This window comes from Ictidomys tridecemlineatus, chromosome 9, assembly GCF_052094955.1.
Source record: "Ictidomys tridecemlineatus isolate mIctTri1 chromosome 9, mIctTri1.hap1, whole genome shotgun sequence".
Taxonomy (NCBI): Eukaryota; Metazoa; Chordata; class Mammalia; order Rodentia; family Sciuridae; genus Ictidomys; species Ictidomys tridecemlineatus.
This window is the reverse complement of record NC_135485.1, coordinates 138,708,615-138,729,488: the sequence shown is the minus strand read 5'-3', so window position 1 is coordinate 138,729,488 and position 20,874 is coordinate 138,708,615.

The following is a 20,874-nucleotide window of genomic DNA, read 5'->3' as shown; positions in this document are numbered from 1 at the left end:
ATGTCAAGCAAAATAAGCCAATCCCCCAAAAAACAAAGGACAAATATCCTCTCTGATATAAGGATGCTAACTCACAATATGTTGGGGGTAAGGAGAATAGAATTTCACTGATCCAAATGTCCTTTATGTTGACTTAGAAACCAAATTCCTCAACAAGACAAAGAGGAGTGAAGGGAAGGGAGAGGGTAGGAAATAGGAAAGACAGTAGAATGGATCGGACATAACTTTCCCACATTCATACATGAATACACCACCATTATAATCCATATCACATACAACCACAAAAATGGTAAGTTATACTCCATGTATGTATGATGTGTCAAAATACATTCTACTGTCATGTGTAACTAAAGAGAACAAATAAAAAATAAAAAAGGGCTGTGCTTTTATTCTTTCTTCAATTTTTGATGGAAAACAAGACAAATAAATCAGGTAAGATAAACTAAGATTACCAGCCTATAATGTGAGATTTTTATGCTAAGCTGCCTAGAAATTGGACAGCCTTTGTTTTAATAGCTAGGTGTCAGGGACTTCAACTTCCTGCAGTATATGAGTTTTTTTGTCCCTCTTATTGTCCTTCATTTCTCTCTAAAAACTTCTCCAATAGAGTCTGTGCCCTTGAGCTATTTGAGTTGAAATCTACTGTTATTATACTGGAGTTCTGCTGATGCCGACTAAGGATGGGGAGGGGGGAGCTCTGAGCAGCCATTGGTGGGACTGTCCCCCTTGGCTGTGTCCTTCAGTATCGCACAGCCCCATCTCAGGTGAGACCAGAAAGCTGGGATTCCTGGCCCAGGGAACCTCCTCGCAGAGAATCCGGGTCTGTTCTCAGGACTCTTTACCTTTGCTGCAGAGAACACCACAGGCCTGTTTGCAGGGACTCCTATTCCCACTACCTGCCAAAGCCACACGGGATGTTTTTGACTCTTTGCCATGAGAAACTGCTTTCTGGAGACACAGCATATGAGTTTGGGGGGCCCTGGGACTGTTTCTTCCAGGAGGTTTCTTTTTTTTTAGCTATCCTGCTGTTGCACTTTCCAGCTCCAGCAATTACTCTAAATTACTCTTGAAGTGCTTCTACATTTTATGGCTCTGACTGGCTCTGATGGCTTCTGCTCCAGATAAGCAGGCCTCGCCTGTGATTTTCTGTTTTTGTCTGTCCCTCCAGATTTCAGGTGGTGATGGGGCCTGTGACCTCAAGGCTCTGATGGGTCCAGGAAACCTCTCAGTTTGCTCATACTGCTTCTTGTTGTAAAGATGGAAACGTCGAATACCACCAGACCCTTGCCCAGTTAAAACTAGAAGACCCCTTCGACTTTTGTACCTTAAGTGTGGCACATACCTGATACGTCAGCAAAATGAAATATCAGTGACCAGAAGAAAAAAGTAATCAGAGCCACCATTTAGATTGCTTATCAGGCACAATGAGAAAATATATTAGTAAATAAGCGGAGTGTACACATTTAATAGGTATGAAGTATAGCATAACTTTGGTAGATAAGGGCATTCGGTTAGAGTTATAAATAATAAGATGCCTTTTCAGGGATGCGGTGGTAGCTCAATGGTAGTAGAGCTGTTGCCTAGCACATGTGAGGTCTTGGGTTTGATCCTCAGTACCACATAAAAATAAATTAATAAGATAAAGATATTCTGTTCATCTACAACTAATATATATATATATATAAAAGATATATATATTATATATATATATATAAAAGATATATTTATATAAAATTACCCCTTAGCAATAGCACTTTTCAGAGCCTTCTTTTTTTTTAATTGAAGCCCTCACCCCATCACCTTCCCAACTTCTGTGATTGCCTGTGTACTACAGATCCTCAGAACAAATGGAGTATAGAGGAACAGAGCATTTTTGTTCACATTGTTTTATCAATATACTTTTGTAGCACGTGATGTATTTAGATACTTTGTTCTATTATAGGAATATCATTTGAGTACACATAATTTTTGTCAGAATTTCTTAAAAGGACTAAAAACATAAAAAGTCTGTACTCCACATCCATCTGTTGATCTGGCAGTCAGCTCATTTTTAAATCAAGGATTAAACCAAAGGAGATGTGTCACCCCTTACAATCATTTATCATTTAATAAATTTATCTGCAGAAGCAAATTAGTCACAAACCTAATTAAAAACAGCAACATTAAAACTCACCATAATAGGACATCAAAGAGTAAAGCACCTACTCTAGAAAATGACACAAAAATCTGAATGGCGCAGAAGAAACTTTGACACTGCTACAGTATTTGTAACCATTTCTAGTTGACAGGTATTCTTGGGTATTCAAGTATTTTTCTGGTTTTGGAGGTAGGAAGGGTGCAATTTCATACCATAATTCTGAGAAAGTAAAAACAAGAATTTAATTGATATGTAAATTAGGCATAAAGTAACAAGCATCACATTTTATTGTGGATAATGAATGTTTTCTTAAGACCATGAAGGTAAAGAACGTAACAACCAGTACATTGACAAAAGATTCCAGTGACTGAGGACCAAGTTCAGTAAGGAAATGGATAGGATTTTTGTATAACACTCATATTTGAGTCTTGTGTGGGGGTACTTGTTGTTTCTGTTTTGTTTTCTTTTAATTACATGATGAAATATACAAAAGAAAGGAAAAGAGACCTCTGAGGATAAAAAAAAAAGAAATTTTCACTGAAAATTTATTACATGTATTTTCTTGGGCTTCACATTAGAAATGTATTGATGAAGACAAAGCATTATATATAAAAATTACACTGAATGTGGTTCAAAATAACATTTTTCAAAGAAAATACCTTGAGGTTATTGACTCAATCTGTATTTAAGTAACATTTGATTTTAGCACTTCACAGAAATTCGAATCAAATCTTGGTGCTCAAATATGTGGATTCTCTAAAAGCTGATTTTATTTTCTTAAATTCTGTTCAAGTTTTAGTTTTAATAAGTCAATATACTAGGGAAAATTTTTAAAAATTTCAAAGTTTAAAGAAATATACCATTTTACAACATATTATTTAAATCATTTTGAATATATTTATATTTCATTATTGTTACTTATGAATTTTTTAAAATTGATTTATTTAGTTCTTAATAAAGTTTAACCAGGACGCAACAATTATTTTCTTTAACTATATTTGGGAATGATCAGTCAATTTAATGTGAATAAAAGCCACAGAAAAAGACCAAATTTATTTAAAGACTTTTTAAAGATTTCTCTTTAGCAGCCTGAGGTCCATCTCATGCAAAACTTGCAAAATATCTTTTAATAAAAATAAAAATAATTATAACATTCAGTGGAGATGCCAAAACATTTGATGATAAATTTAGCAGTAAAATATTGTTAGAAGTAGCCATGGCGGGTGGTCTCTACTCCCGAAGCCATATGTGGATAAACACATAAGCATTTTAATGTGTATTTCAGTGTAAAGTATATAGGAGGAACGGAATCTCCTCTCAAGCCTTTTCTTAGCACTGCCTATAGCAAGCCATTAAAAAAAAAAATTGTTAGCTGGGTGCAGTGGCATAAACCTAGCCTATAATCCAAGCAGCTTATGAGGCTGAGGCAGGAGGACTACAGGTCAAGGCCAGCCTCAGCAATATAGCAAGGTCCTAAAGCAACTCAGCAAGACCCTGTTTCTACACAAAACATTAAAAATAGTTGGAGATGTGGCACAGGGATTAAGCACCCCTGAGTTCAATCCCTGGTTTAAAAAAAAATCATTTGTAAATGAAAATGTCAGACTCTAAAAATTTAAAGTCCTGTCTATCTATCTATCTATTTATTATATATTTTTAGTTGCAGGTGGACATAATACCTTTATTTTATTTTTATGTGATGCTGAGGATCAAACTCAGTGCCTCAGGTGTGGTAGGCGAGCATCCTACCACTGAGCCCCAGCCCCAGCCCAAAACTCCTATTTAAATGAGACCAAAGGAGATATAATGAAGAAAATGAAGAACTGGTTTACAGTCTACCAGGTCTTCTGCGACTTTTGAGGTAATTCAGATGAGGAATCTGGCTCCTGGTCAAGAACATTTACATTATACTTCAGGCAGGACCTCAGCACTCCTGTAGGGTTTACCCAGCAGGACTCATGGGGGAATGCACCCTTTCCCATTAGACTTCTGGAGGGAGATGCATTCAAGGACGTGGGCTCTGGGGATGGTCATTCTCATTGATACGTGCACTCCCAGTCTCAGTGATTTCATTCTTAGATATCTTATATGAGGCCTTGAGCAGAGATCTCCAGGTGCCAGTGGTGTGAACTCTTCACTGTGGAATGAGGAGAAATTTTAAAGCATTTTGCTCTACTCTGTCTCAAGCGAAAGTACTTTTCTACATCTGGTCCTTTGTCTTGCCACTGCCCTGACCAAGAGTTCAAAACACAAGGAGCTTTTTATTTAATGACATGACCCATGCTGCTCCACCTACCTCAGTTGTGAACACCATTCCACTGGGGAAAATGGAAACTTGGCGCTTTCTCTGCTCTCAGCCTCTTGCTTATTATAATGATCTATGCCCTGAAAAGTCCATCATAAATTAAAAATAATGTCGGTTTAAAATGTATTTAATGCATTTAATTTACCCAACATCCTACTTCAGTAACACAGTGCATTCAAGAGCAGCTTACCATTGGGACTTCATGGCTGGCTGAAATCTGCAGCTCCCTGTCACTGCCCAAAATTGCAAAAGAGTATTTTACTCCCTGCCATTATCTAAGGAAACACTAAATTCAAATTCAAAAACTGATTTCTGCTGAATGCATATCACTTTTGATCCACCCTAATGTTCAAAAATTGTGCAAAAATTCCTTTGTTTGATAAAGAATATTTACTAGATACCTCCAGGTGGTATCATACTTAATGGTGTGAAAGTAAAAGACATTCTGTCAAGATAACAAAAAAAAAAAGATGCTCCCTCTCACAACTGCTTTTCAGAAAGTACTGAAGTCCTCACTAACATAAGACAAGAAAAGTAAATAATGGAAGGAATACAGATCGTGAAGAAAAAAATAAAACTGCCTTTTTTCACAAAAGGTATCATTAACTATTGAAAATCTATAAAAACTGATAAAAAAAATCTCCCAGAAATGATAACCAATTATATCAATGTTGCCAGATAAAAAGACTCAGTTGTTGTAAAAATTTTTATTTCCAACTTGCTCAACAGATTCAATGTGATCCCTATAAAAACCCCAGCAAGTTGTTTTGTGGATATTTCAAACTTAGATAATCTAAGTTTGTATGAACTACCAAATTATCAAAGAAGATAAACAGACAGCAAGTAATTATATTAATGGGCATTGGACTCCATGGCTCATTGGGGAATTTCAGTATATGATCCAGCAATTGTATTTGCTAGTATGAACACAAAGAGTTAAAAATCTATGTCCAAAAAAAAACCACGTTTATAGATGTTTATAGTAGCTTTGTTTATAATTGCCTAAACCTGCAAACAACCGAGATGCCTTTAGTAACAAGTGGACCAATGTGGAGTGGGATGTTTATGGTAGGGGAGGTTTTATGTGTGTCTAATAAATCTGCACACACACAACACACACCAAAACTTAGACCCAATGATTATACAAGGAAAATGTATTTTATTTAAAAACAGAGAATGAGAACAAACACTAATTCAAAAATATGTACAAAGCTTTGGGCTCAGTATGCAAAAAATGGAAGGAATATAATTTTCATCAAGAAAGACTGAATAAACATACTGTAACACGTCATAGGATGAAATACTCGTCAACAATTAACAAGCCTTAACTATGGACATAATACCAATGAATCTAAAAATATATTAAGTGAAAAAAGCCACAAGAAAAATAGAACATTATATAATTATAATTATATGGTATTGTAGAACTGATGAAACTAGCAAATGGTGGTAAATATCAGAGCTGGGTATGACTGGTGAGGTAAGGGACAAGGTCACAAAGGAACCATCTGGCTCAAGAAAAAGTATGATCTTCTTTTGAGTAATGGTGACATACCACTAGGCATTACCAAATAACATGTAACTACACACTTCATTTCAACTTCATTGTATGTTATTACATAAAAATATACCTCTATAAGTGAAAAAATATATATATATTCGACTTTCCATTCATGAAGCAACTTAATCATTATATTTTTCTTGACAATGTTATTTTCATTTACAGTATCTTTGAGTTTCTACTGATAACAAAGTTGACTGAAAAGTAGTTAATAGAATTGAATTCTGACATGAATTATTTTTATTGAATATTTTGGAGTGATGGTCTCTTGCTTTTTGGGTAGAAAATAAATAATGCCATTTTACATACAGAAATATGATGGTTTAAAGAACAGCAGAAAGAAGATCCATAATTCCTTGAACAAAATGTTAGCTTGTGATAGAGATTTTATTTGAGATCTATGAAATAAATATGTAAAAAGTATTTCTTAAAAGTACCAGGAACTTTATTTGAAAAATATATTAACAAAAATACTCTGCACCAACAGTCCTTAACACTTTCTTCTATGTGCTATTTCCCCAGAAACAATACCACATGATGCAATACATTTATATATTGATGGGTATGTGGACACGTAGATTATCATTTGAGGAAACAAGTGAAGAGTAGTGTTTACTTAGGTTTTCCAAATGACAAAAATCTTGCATGACAATAGTGCATGAATCAACATTTGTACCATTGCATTTATTTTATTTCATGTCTTCTGATGGTTGTATTTATGTTGCTTTCAGTACACTTATGCCAAAACATCTCCTGATTAAACTTTGGAAATATACATCCCCATCTCTTTTGCTTTTGCTGAAGTCACTTCCACATGGGATACACTTTCTAGAGTATGCTAACATAGGAGATAAGAGGGGAAAAGCTAGAGATATTGTGTCCGACATGGTTAGGTGATACTAGGCACATGATTCAAATGGTCCTCTCTCCACTGTAACTCAGGCTGATCTCAAACTGAACCTCACGAATGAGCAAGAGAGCACTGGGTAAAAATCCAGCCTAATCGGATCCTCAAACATTTTTTGTTTTATTTTTATTTTTTATTAATACACCATAATTGTACACACTTATGGTGTATAATGTGATATTTTGAAATATATGTACATTACATAATGATCAAAGCAGAGTAATTAGTTGCTCATCGCCTTGAACAGATTGTTGCTTTCTGGAGAGAACATTCAAAATCCTCACTTCTGTTTTCAAATATATGTAGAACACCAGAAATGCTTCTTCCCTTCCATCTGTAATGCTGTACTAATTGACCAATTTCTCCCCCAGCCTCTAGTACCCACGACCTACTCTCCACCTCTATGAACTTAGGATTTTTTCATTTTAATTCTAAAAACAAGGTGTTTAATGTAGAGGACACTATCAGAGACTTATTATATCAGATGACTGTCTAAAAACTAGGTTACACTTGATTTAAGTCTCTTCTAAGCAGCAATAAGGAAAATGAATGCTAAGATAAAAAGTTAGGAAAAATTAATAATTAATAAATACAGTTATCAATCTGAATCTTTCCAAAGTGATTGAGAGTCTAAATAAATACCCAGGCCCTGAGTAGTGGAGAAGTGAAGGCTTTCCTCTTCCACAACAGGAGAGGGAGGGTGAAAGTGGAGTCCTGTCTCCTCTGGCCCCTTTTGTGCCCCGCAGATGCCCTCAGCCTAGGAGGACCCAGAACTTTTAAAGTGACTCAGACATTTTGGTGCCTGCAGCCTCAATACCACTTCTACTACCAGGGACTTGAAAGACTGTAGGATTCTCTGGAGCAGTGATGTCAAGCGGAACTCAACATTAGATCAGATTGGAGCAAACAAACCTGAATCTCCTCCCCTATCTCCTAAGTGGTGAAGGCTGGAAGATTTAGATCTGCTCACTGCAGGTATTGGAATCTTTTATGATTTTTCCACAAAGAAATTTTGCGAATTATAAAAATAACACAAATAATAATAATCTATGTTTGAATAGTCAGTTGGCATTAACAGAATCCAAAACAGAGAGTTAATATGAATAAAAACTGCTAAAATATGTTGGGTTACCTATAAAATTATATATATAAAGAGAAAAAATTGTGTAATTCTGACAGAAGAATTACAATGAGAAATTATGAGGTAAATGGGGCGAAGTGTAGAGTTTTTACTTTATTTATCTTAGAGACATGAGAGATCAGTGGAAGTTACTGAACAGTTGTTATGGTAAACAAAGATGTAGGTGAAAAGTAAGTTCATTAAAGTTTAAGGTTTTAAAACCATAATTTCATTTCTAATAAAGTAATCAATGTAATTAATGTGAATAAATATAATACATAATGTCAATAATCTAAGTTGTTTGATAATAAAATATAATATTTAATGGTTCAACAAATGAAATTTTATGCTGTTTCAATCAAGTTATTGCCCACTGGGGCTTGGGATATAGCTCTGTTGGTAAAGTGCTTGCCTAGCATGCACAAGGTCCTGGGTTCAATCCCCAGTACCACCACCAAAAAAAAAAAAAAAAGTGATTGCTCACATAAAAAAAGATAGGTTTTCCTATCTTTTACTAAAATCATGCTGGGTACAGTGGTGCACACCTGTAATCAAAGCAGCTTGTGATCCAGACACAAGAGAATTGCAAGTTCAAACCCAGCTTCAGCAATTAAACAAGGCCCTAAGCAACTTAGGAGACCCTGTTTCAAAATAAAAGATTGTTTAAAAGCAGGTGCTTCTAGGAATGTGGTTCAGTGATTAAGCACCCAGGGGTGCATAATCAATCCCTGATACAACAAATAAATAAGTAAGGTTGCCACTATTCTTTTTCACATTAATGCATCTTTTTTTGGTTTTTGTTTTACAAATATGATATGGCATTTAGTCAAAGTCTGTTAATTCAAATTCCAGGCTATTTAGCTAGGCTTTGTATGTGAAGTTAAGTTTTTGCTGAAATTGTGAGAAAGACTGAGTTATAGGTTCTTTCTCCAAAAAGTGGAACCCAAAATACATAATTTGAAATAGATAGCACAAGTTGCACTTTATATTAAGTAAGCAATTTCAGTATACTTACCATATAAATACTCCACTGAACTTATACTTGCAAGTCTGGTTAAGGTTAGGAAAAGATCTATATCAAATTAATGAACTCTACTTGTGCTGACATACTCAGAAAAGATAGCTTAAATTATAAGATTTTACTCTTATGTAGGATAAGAAATTTTAGCAGAAACTAGAATTCAAAGAATGTCATTTTAGATAGATCTTCATGATATTTTCTTTTGTAATACAGATCTCTTTGCATAGTGTTTTATGCTGAGAGTAGGTGCTAGAAAGCCTCAAATAAAATTGTTTGGCAAACAATATACTTAATAGTGCTTATGATTTCTCTTATTTATCAACAGTTTTACCAAAATGCATTATTTCATATTCCATAGACATTAAAAAGTTTGAGTATAGATAATAAAAATATCTATGTACATCAAAATATAACATTCTTACATATATTTATATTTTAGTTTTACTTGCTTTGACTTTATATATAATCTCAATAAATGCAAAGATAATTTATTATTTAAAGTTGGATATTTTAAAAGTGGAGCAACCCCACTGAATGTTACTAGAATTATTATTATTATTACTATTATAAAATGAGAGAAGATAGAAAATAATAGTTGTAAATCTTTCCTCATGTTTTTATGAAAGACTAAAATGCTTACTGAAATTAACTTAATCAATATCCAGGAAAGCCAGTCATGGTAGCACATGCTTGTAATCCCAGCAGTTTGGGAGGCTGAGGTGGGAGGATCTTGAATTGAAAACCAGCCTCAGCAACAGCAAGGTGCTAAGAGCCCCTGTCTCTAAATAAAATGCAAAATTGAGTTGGGGATGTGGGTCAGGGGTTGAATGACTCTTGAGTTCAATCCCCAACACCACCACCCCCACAAAAATAATAACAGTAATAATAATAAACATGGAAAAATCTAAAATACAATTGAAGAAGAAAAGGTACTTAACAAAAATGAAAGTAAAAAAGCATACAAATATTTAAAATTAGGAATTAAGGAAGAAAATCATGATTAAATAAAGAAAATCATGATTACAATACGGAAAAATGATGAAACAGAAGAAATGAAAGTTAATACTTTCCTAAGATCCATGCAACTACTTCTGAAAATCTGTACAGAAGAAACTATTTGTAGGACAACTTTGTTTAAAAGAGTACCTCAAAGAGATGGATATTATAATGAAAACGAAAACAAATAGGAAAATTTAAGTGGCCTAATGCTCTCAGCTTAAAGGAATATTCTGAAGACCTCTTTTAGAAGGCAATTCTTTGAAAATAAAAAATGAATATATTAATTATGTGCCATTCAAATCTTTCAAGAAAACAGAGCATGAAGAAAATTCCATATGCCATTTGTGTGTCCACAAAAATACTTATACTAAACCTGAAGTAGAAAGGCTACAGAAAGAAAAAAGAAAATATATTTTAAATTTACCAATGAATTACATATAATATATTAAATATAATTCTGAGGCTGATTGGATAATTATCACAACCAAATGATATCAATAAAATAAATGTAATATTTGTTATTATGAAACTTATTATATAAAATATTTTGTTGAAAATTTGAATACACCTTTGTAGAGGGTCAAAATCCTCGTGCTATAATCATGTGCTATGCTAGCATGCTATTTGGCATTCCAGCCTCTGAAACTTAACTAAATATTTTTTTTATAATTAGCCTGACTTAGGTACTTTATTATAGCAAGAAAACCAGACTAATAAATGCAATATGACAAATCTCTAGCACTTGCAATCCATCCTACCTGACATGTGAATTAACCCATTGTCTAGGAATCCCTGTTACTTACCTGTTAGTCACTTGGTAGCTATTTATTTTATCAAATCAACTATTGCAATACCTTAGTGCTTGTATTAAATTAACTCTTATATTACTTAATAATCTCCCCAAAGCACAAGAGTAGTGATGCTCACAATTCAGATATTCCAAATACAACCCAACAGTGCTTCTTTAAGTGAAAAGGTAAATGTTTTATACTTAAGGAAAGATGTGTAAATACAGTACAATAAGATGCTTTTTAACTTTCATTATAGTATATTGTTATTGTTATTGCACAATATTTATCTTTGCTAAACCCTTTCGGTGACTAACTTATAAATTATATCTTATTGCAAATATGTATGTACAGGAAACAGCACAGTAAATATAGGCTTAATACTACCCAGGTTTTCAGGTATCTATGGGGGTTCTTGATATATATATATATATCTTCCAAAGATGAGAGGGACTGCTACATAAGAAGAAGTCACAGACATTTACAAGATCTCCCAGACTTCAACAAAAACACAAAAATGAGTAGTTAAGGCCCTCAAAAAGGGCCTTAACTATTAAATATCTAAATAAAGTAGATATGATGTCCCATTGGGGATTAGTGATAATCCATGGCAGCTGTAGAAATAAAACAGAGTATACGTAGTTGAAGTAATTAAAGTGTGTAGGGAAGACCCAATTTGAGGGACAATGCAAAGAAACATTAAACTGGTGTTCCAAGGGACACTTGAAGTCTATCAATATCAGATCCAAAGCAATTTGTACACTTTCACACTGCGTGTGGGAATATAGAATGATGCAGCCACTTGGAAAAAGTTTGTGCATTTCTCAGAAAGTTGAATATTTGCTTAACCTCTATCATTAGCAGAATAAAGCCCCCTCGCCACCAAATGTTGTCCCTAATCCCTAGCATATTATGTTTGGTTATACAAAAAGAAAGGTTTGACATTGAAGATGGAAAAGTTTGCTAATAGAAAACCTGAAAATAAGGAGTTCATCTTGTAGCTTGTAGCATGTAGGTTGCTGGATGTCATCTTAAGGATATTTTTAAATGGGAGAAAAGTAGGACATAGAAAGATATATGAAAATGTATTGTTACAGTTTGGATATGAGGTGTCCCCTTAAAGTTCATATGTGAGACTGTGAATTAATGTTCAGAGGTGAAAAGATGAGATTATGAGAGAGCTAAACTAATCAGTGAATTAATCAACTTTAATGGATTGACTGGATGGTAACTATCAGCTGGTAGGAGGTGGCTGGAGAAAGTCAGTCCCTGGGGGAATGCTTTGGGGGTTTACATATTGTCCCTGGTACCTTACTTTCTTTTGTTCTCTGCTTCCTGGTTGCTAAGTTTTGAGCTGCTTCACACACACACAGAAACAAACAAATTTCACTAGAACATATTCACTATTGCTTCTTTCCTCTGCACATTCACTGGGCATGTTCTCAAAATAAGTGTATTTCTATGAAAATGATCTTTAATATGATTATATTAATTAATTATAATTGAAAACAATTAAAGGGGCATCACTGAAGAAAAAAAACAAATAAAATATGATATGCCCAAACAATAACATATCTATTGTTAAACATAACGTGTTTATTATAGTCAACAAAGAAACCACAGACACATGATTGGGAAAGGGCAGTGCCTTCAATAACTCAGGCTGAGAAAGTGGATATACATTGTCAGAGAAATGAAATCAGTCCCTAATCTTAAGCCATTTGCAAATATCAACCCAGAATGGATAAATAATAAAACACAAGACCTAGAATATAAAAATAGAAGAAAACATAAGAAGAAGGCTTCATGATACCAGTCTATGTGAAAGTTTCTGGATTGTGATTCCAAAAAGAAGTCACTGAAAGCAAACAATAAACAAATGTAATTACACGGAATTCAAAAGCTTCTCAAGCTGCAGAACATGAAAAAACATTTACAAAGCACACATCTGATATGGCATTAATATCAACAAAATAACCAAGTAACTCAAATTCAATAATATATAAACAAATAACCAGTTCAAAATGACCAAAGAACATGAACTTAATTTTCCAAAAGAAGACACATAAATGGCAAATAATTATTGAAAAAATGCTAAATTCACTAATCATAAGAAAAAATGTAAATCAAAAAACCACAATGAGATATCACCACATAGCTGTTAGAATGGCTACTATTAAAAGAACAATAGATTAAATACAAAAGGTGGTGAGGATGGAAGAACAGGTAACACTTGTCACCTGTTTGTAGAGATGGAAATTAACACAGACATTATGGAACACTGTATTCAGGTTCCAGAAAAAAATAAAAATAGATCTACTACATGATCCAGTCCTGCTACCATTAGGGATATATACAAGTGGAATAAATTCAGTTTTTCACAGATATTTGCACTGCCATGTTCACTGTATCCTTCACAATAACCAAGACAGACATCAACCAACTGTTCATTATTGGAAAATTGCCATGTATATATGCAAAATTAAATATGATTCCAACTTGAAAAGGATGATATTAGAGGACATTAGGTTACATGAAATAATCCAGATACAAAAAAATAATGAATTATTTCACTTACAAGTAGAATGTAAAAATATCAGACTTAGAATAAGATGGTGGTTACAATTCTTTTCAGGGATCAAGGAATTGGGAAAATATTGGTCACAGAGAAATTTTCAGTGACACAGAAAAAGTAAATTCCAGAGATCGATTGCATATCATGATGACTGCATTTAAGATCAATGTATTGTATGCTTGAAAAATCCTAAGAAAATAGATTTTAGGTATTCTCCCCAAACACAAAAAAATAAGTGAAGTAATGCTTTTGCTAAATAGCTTGACCTAGCTATTCCTCAATGTGTACATATACCTTCCATCAAACCCGCTGATGACTTCAAAGACATATTGAAAACCACAGAACTCAAGTTTGAGCAGAAGAGCAGTGTTCCCTCTCTCAGTGGTGAGTTCATGGTAATGAGAAGCCACCATGACACCAGACCTGGGAACAAGAAGATGCAATGGATTGCAGCAGAAACCTCAGGCAAATGTGCTTAGAAAATTTTAAGAATGCAATTTTTCTTCTTCAAGGACTACATATATGCAGATGCACAATTTGACTGGCTTTTGTCATCAGGAATTTACTTGTTGTATGTGAAAAATAGATTTAGTTTTTAAAGGGGAAGCCAAGAAGGCTGATACACTGGGGACACTGGATCAATATCTTCATTTCTTTCTTCTAACAGAGAAAGAAAATTGACAATTAGTTTTGAAAGGAAACCTATTTCAGCAATACAATTTTATACATTCCCAGATTCAACTAAATTTTTTCATTGCTCTTCTGTCACCCCAAAACATTTTAAATCTAGAAATGAATTCATGGCTATGGATGAATCATGAAGTATGGGATATACTATTGAGGTAAATATATTACTCTAGAGATTTGCATGTCTAGCAAAGGGATTTTATTTCATTACGTTCTGACTGTCCAAAAGTATTTTTTTTACTGAACCTGACATTTAATGGTGTACTTTTATATCTGATCAATGAAGCTTTTATTTATATCAAGGGCTTTCATTGTGAGAAAATAAAAGTTACAATTTACATCTCCTCCTTTCTTATCAGAACACATTTCCCAAGAATGACTTTCCATATCAATTCAACTTAACAGTAAAACAGATCAAATAAATAAAGAAAAAAATACCCCACCACCTCAAATTTCTTAAATTATCTGCAAAGTAGAAATGTCACAATCAACTCCTAACATTTCATGGAAACTGATCTTGCTAAATTCCCTCTGTTGCTAAATCTATTAAAGAAGGTTTTGTCTTTCACTACTTAATCATTCCAATAATGTCTTATAGAGCTGACCATTACCCAGTCCTTGAAATTCATTCATCCTGTTTCACATTACTCATTTATCTGTTTGTCTGCTCTTTCTCTGGCACTTTTTATCCCCTTCAGTGAAACTCAGCTGAATACTTGCCTAAGAGAGCTAAGTTCCATCCTGTCTTCCTGGTGTGCCTCTCTCCATTCTTCTCCAAACGGACATTGTCTACCCTCATAACCTTGAATGCCAGGATCATACTGACAGCTCACTCAGTGTACATCCACTCCTAAACGTTTTTGAAGTTCAACATCATGAAGCAATTAATCACTTTGCATCTGTACTAAGCTTTTTCACAACCAAAGAAAACTATACATCTTTAGAAATGAAAACTTGGATTTATCCTTCAGAAGTGTTCCTTCTTTATTAACACCCATCTCTTAAATTATACACTCATAAACTCATGTGTTGAAGACAGAAAACTTGGAATCATCCTGGAAATCTATTTGAGTCACAGACGCACAGAGTTCAGAACCTGCCACATCCCCAAAGTGCCCAGGTTTCATCATCCCATTACCCCAATCACTGCATCACCTTTTACCTAAATTTGAAAGTTATTTCCAATAACTTCTTTGCTGTATTCATCTTCTCTTTGTTATTTTCAATAAAAGCAAGACCAATTACTTTTCCAACCATTTTTGCTGAAGTGCCTATTGTGAAACTTAACAATAGGTGCTTGTTAGATATTTTTGAATCAAAGAATGCAGCCACTTAATTAAAAGACAGGTGAAAATTCCTTTTCTTCAAATTTTGTTAATGACCAAAAAAAAATCAGCTGTTCAATGAACATAATTCAGTTTATACACTCCCTTTTTATGATTTTTTTTCTGATTGATGGCTCTCACTATTTTAATTTGAGAAAATAGACCTGCACCAACTTTGTAAAGTTGAGCATTTGATGAATTGATTGATACGATTCCATTCTTTGGTTGCATGAAGCAGGGGAAGCAGTTGAAACACCATTGTATCATCAGCAGGAAGAGGAGGGAAGTGAGGCAGAATACCTCCATAGTGAATTTTCATGCACAAGTCCTTGCTTCTGCCTTCAGTGGTATTTTACATGCTTGCCCTCACCTAAGTGACTCTTTGGTGCTCCTCACTGGAGTCCTAGCAGCCTATGGATATCAAATTTGTTTGAATAACTGCCCTTGACCTTGTCATTGGGGTGTGGGTAGAAGTCACAGTGTTCCAGTTTCAAGACAGAGACTTTGGGGCTCCTGGATGTCTCCTCTCACCCTCTTGTGCCTTGAGAACAGGCTAGCTGAATTGATTATTCCAAGGTGAGAGGGGCTGATAAAGAAAGGTTTGAGGCAGGTGCAGTGGCTCATGCCTGTAATCCCAGAGGCTCCAGAGACTGAGGAGGAGGTTCAAACCCAGCCTCAGCAATTTAGCAAGGCCCTAAGCAACTCAGTGAGACCCTGCCTCTAAATAAAATATTTTAAAATATATAAAATATGTTGCTTAGTGATTAAGCGCCGCTGAGTTCAATCCCTGGTACTGGGAAAAAGAAAAAAAAAAAGAAAAGGTTTGAGAAGATCATCTTAGTGACACCAGAATGTGTGACAAGTGAAAATATTTAAGACCCATTGTGAGTTATAACAACATGATGGATAAAAATAACCTATTTTACTACAAGAAATAGTAGATACAATTATTTAAACTGGGAGACAATACTTAATAAGAGAGAATACTTTAGGAATGATAGATCTATACTTGAAATTTTGAATGAATTTTAAGATTGATTTAAATTTGCAAATAACATGGATCTTTTAAAATTATAAATGGAAATTTATAATAAATATGAAATATCCATTAATACAAGCAACTCTTACCTTTGCAATTCTTCTCTTCTCCTCTTTAAATGATGACCAAACTTATAATTTTTTTTTCTTTTTTTTTTTTGTATCTGGGGATTGAATAAAAGGGCCTCACATGTACTGGGCAAGCACTGTACCACTGAGCAATATCTCTTCCCAAAACACAGGACTCTGGCTACTATCTTTGTGAGAGTTTGTTGCGCTTTCTGTCCACTTCTTTAATACTATGTTTGTTGTGTGTTTGGTTTTGTTTCTGGATCAAATTATTTTAGACTATATGGATTTTTCTGAAACATTTTTTAAAAAGTAATTCTGTTTCTATGGTAGATCTAGGTTGATACAAACAGAACTAGATTAGTTTTAAAAGCTATACAGTAGTTTTTGTAGTGATATACTACATTATATCTAATTTGATAGATATTTTCTTCTATTCTCTGTTTTTTACTACTTCAAAAGTTACACAATTTGTACTTTGAATATGGCTCTTCATAGATGTGCAAGAGAGTCCACAGGGCATAAACAAAGTATGAAATCTTAAAGACCGTTCATTTCCATGCATTCTCATTGGCCTGAATTCAGTGTTGTTAACCAACAGCTGCAAGAGATTATATAAAACACAGTCTTTCTATTTACTCATGGAAAAATGTAAAAGAGTTGTCACTGACTTTGCTATACCCCTCCAATGACCACAATTGTAAAATAAACATTTATTTATATTGTAAATATTCAGTATAGTGTTGGTGGGAGTAATTGGGCAGCACGTTTCCAAAGGATTGTAATTCAATTGTAAATTTTAATTGATTGTAAAATTTAATAATAGAGGCATAATAATTGTTTTAATTTCGAATATAAAATAAACACCAAATTTTCAGTTTATGATGGTGATGTTTGCCTTCAACCTCAAATTTTATTTTTGCCTCAAATTCACATGGATTTTAAAACGACTTCAGTATTTAAATATCTATTTTTCTTCCTTTTGCAAATGTAAATATATAAATCATATGTATATGTATTTATATATGTATATGTTGCTTCTTATTTTATTATAATTGCTATAACCTAAAATATTCCTTACTTAATTTGAATTTTGAGTAATGTGTTAAAATCTTTATAATGGTAGCTCTATTCTCCTGTTTTCCTTTTATTTCTTGTGTAATATATTTAGTATTTATTTAAAGATCCATTTGCTGTGATTACTGCCTGTTCTCAGTTGAACTTTTATATCACAATTGAGCCCTCATGATGGGATTATATCCATTTTATAAGGAGACTACAGAAACCTCTCTGTGTCTGTCCCTCTTCTTGTTCCTTACATACACCCTTTGGAAAGGCCATGTGAACATACATCAAGATGGCAGCTATCTAAGTCTATTGATGTGATGATTTACATTTATTGATTTCCCTATGTTGAAGAACCCTTGCAATTTTATTTATTTTTTCAAAGAACCAACTTTTTGTTTTCTCAAATTTTTCAATTGTTTCTTTTGTTTTGATTTCATTGATTACAGCTCTGATTCTTACTACTTGCTCTCTTCTACTGCTTTTGGTGTTGATTTGTTCTTCTTTTTTCTAAAGTTTGAGATATAATGTTAGGTCATTTATTTGTTGACTTTCTTTTCTATTAAGAAATGAACCACATGTAATGAACTTTCCTCTTAATACTGCCTGAATAGTGTCCCAGAGATTTTGATATATCAGTATTCTCATTTACCTGTAAGAATTTTTTAATCTCTTCCTTGATATTTTTTTGCAATCCATTGCTCATTCAGTAGCATTTCTAATTAGATTTTTAATTTCATTCCATTATGATCTAATAAAATGCAGAGTAGTATCTCTATTTTTTTGTATTTGCTAAGAGTTGCTCTGTGACATAATATATGGTCTATTTTAGAGAAGGATCTATGTGCTTCTGAGAATAAAGTGTATTTGCTTGTTGAAGGGTGAAATATTCTATACATGTCATTTAAGTCTAAGTTGTTGATTGTATTATTGAGTTCTATAATTTTTTTATTCGGCTTTTATTTAGAATCTATTGAATGGTGAAAAAAATGTGTTGAAGTCACCCAAAATTATTGTGTTGTGGTCAATTTGACTCTTGAACTTGAGAAAAATTTGTTTGATGAACATAGATGCTTCATTGCTTGGTGAATATATATTTATAATTGTTATGTCTTGTTGGTGTGTGTGGTTCCCTTGAGCAGTATGTAATGTCCTTCTTTGTTCCATTTGATTAACTTTAGCTTGAAGTCTACTTCATTTGATATGAGGATGGAAACTCCTGCTTATTTCTGCAGTCCATGTGAGTGGTATAACTTTTCACCTTTCACCTTGAGTCTGTGAATATCTTTTCCTATGAGATGAGTCTCCTTGAAGTAGCATATTGTTGGTTTTGGGGATTTTTGTTTGTTTGTTTTATCTAATCTTCTAATCTAAGTCTTTTGATTGGTGAATTTAGACCTTTAACATTCAGGGTTATTATTGAGACATGATTGAGATTCACAGCCATTTTTGTTTATTTGTATTATTTAACATGACTGTGTTTTTCCTTTGATTAGTTTTTCCTTTAGTGTAATATTTTCCTCTGCTGATTTCAATTTTTGTTTTTCATTTCCTCCTCATGGAATATTTTGCTGAGGATGGTCTGTAGTGCAGGCTTTCTAGTTGTACTTTTTGTTTATCATGGAAGGTTTTTGTTTCATCATCAAAACTAAAGCTTATTTTTTCTGGATGTAAGATTCTTTCCTGGCATCCATTTTCCTTCGGAACTTGGGTATATTATTCCAGGAACTTCTGCAGAGATACTAATTGGTTTCCCCCTATCTATAATCTGATTCCTTTTTCTTGTGGCTTCTAAAATTCTCTACTTTTCTGTATGCTAGGCATTTTCATTATAATGTGCCTTGCTGTATATCTGTGGTGATTTTGTACATTTAGGGTACTGTAAACCTCGTGTATTTGATTTTCCAATTTATTCTTCATGTTTGAAAGTTTTTTGATTTTGTTTCATTGAATAGATTGTTCATTCCTTCCTTTGGTTTGGAACTCTATTCCTTCCTCTATCCCAATAACTCTTAAATTTTTGTCTTTTTATACTTATCCCATATTTCTTGAATCTTTTGGTCATGGTTTCTTACCTTTTTCAATGTGTGGTCAATATTCTTCTTAAGATTATATATTTTGTCTTAATTCTGAAGTTCTGTCTTCCAAGTGGTCTAATCTGTTGGTGATGCTTTCAATTGAACTTTTAATTTGATTTATTGTTTTTTCATTTCAAGAATTTCTGTTTCTTTTTTTTTAGAACCTCTATCTCTCTATTGAAGTAATCTTTGGCTTCGTGTATTTGTTTATGTAGCTCTTTGTCAAAATTATATTTTGCTGCCTGTATTTGCTCTCTTATATCATCCTTTAATTCACAGAACATTTTAATTATGTACTTCCTGAAGTCTTTCTCTTTCCTTTCTTCTGCTGTGCTGCCCATGGATTCTAATGATGGTGTATCTTAATTGGTTTAGGGCACTTTCCTCCTTTGTCTTTTCATGTTGCTTGTGTGTCTTCCCTTCTAGCACTGTTTTTACCCTATAGGATTATTGTGTCCCTGTAGGGATCCAGTACCTCTTTTTTTTTTTTTGAGGGGAAGGACAATGTTAAGAGATCCCAAAATAAACAATGTACAACCTTAATAACAATTAGTTGCTGTTAAGACGTTCACAGTTTGGTCACAAAGTACAGAAATGATGAAATCAATTCTTATCTACAATATAATCCGTAGATTTGTAAAATGGTTTATTGTTTCTAACAGTAGAAACAGAACCAGTGGTGAGGTATAGGATGACATGCTGAGGAGGTAGGAGGTGAGGATATAGGGTATTATAACTTAGGAAGTATGGAAGAGAAATCTAAAGAAGAAGGTTTGTAGCAGGAGAATAAGAGGAAGTAATTTTGGGAAGACAAGTAAGTGGGAAGACAGTAGAGTACATGAAACAAACACACAAATATATTAAGAAAAATTTTAAAAAATGTTAAAATAGGAAAATTTGGAAGAAAAAAAAAGTATATTCAACCCAAGTATAATAAACTCTTCAGACATCCCAGTCCTCAAAATCCTAATTCATGCAAAGTAGTTGGTTTCATATATATTGGGGATGTGAGTGCAGGAGAATAGGGAAGGAGAGGAAAAGATAAAATCTCAGAAGAAGAAACAGGATTATTTTAGTTGAAGATCAGTATCTTTCATGCTTCTCTTCTCATCCAATAGATGGAGTTGTCTTTTGTTAGCTCGTATCGCCACCATCAGGATGGCGAAGGCAACCAGGGTGTCACTGTGTTGGGTTAGCAG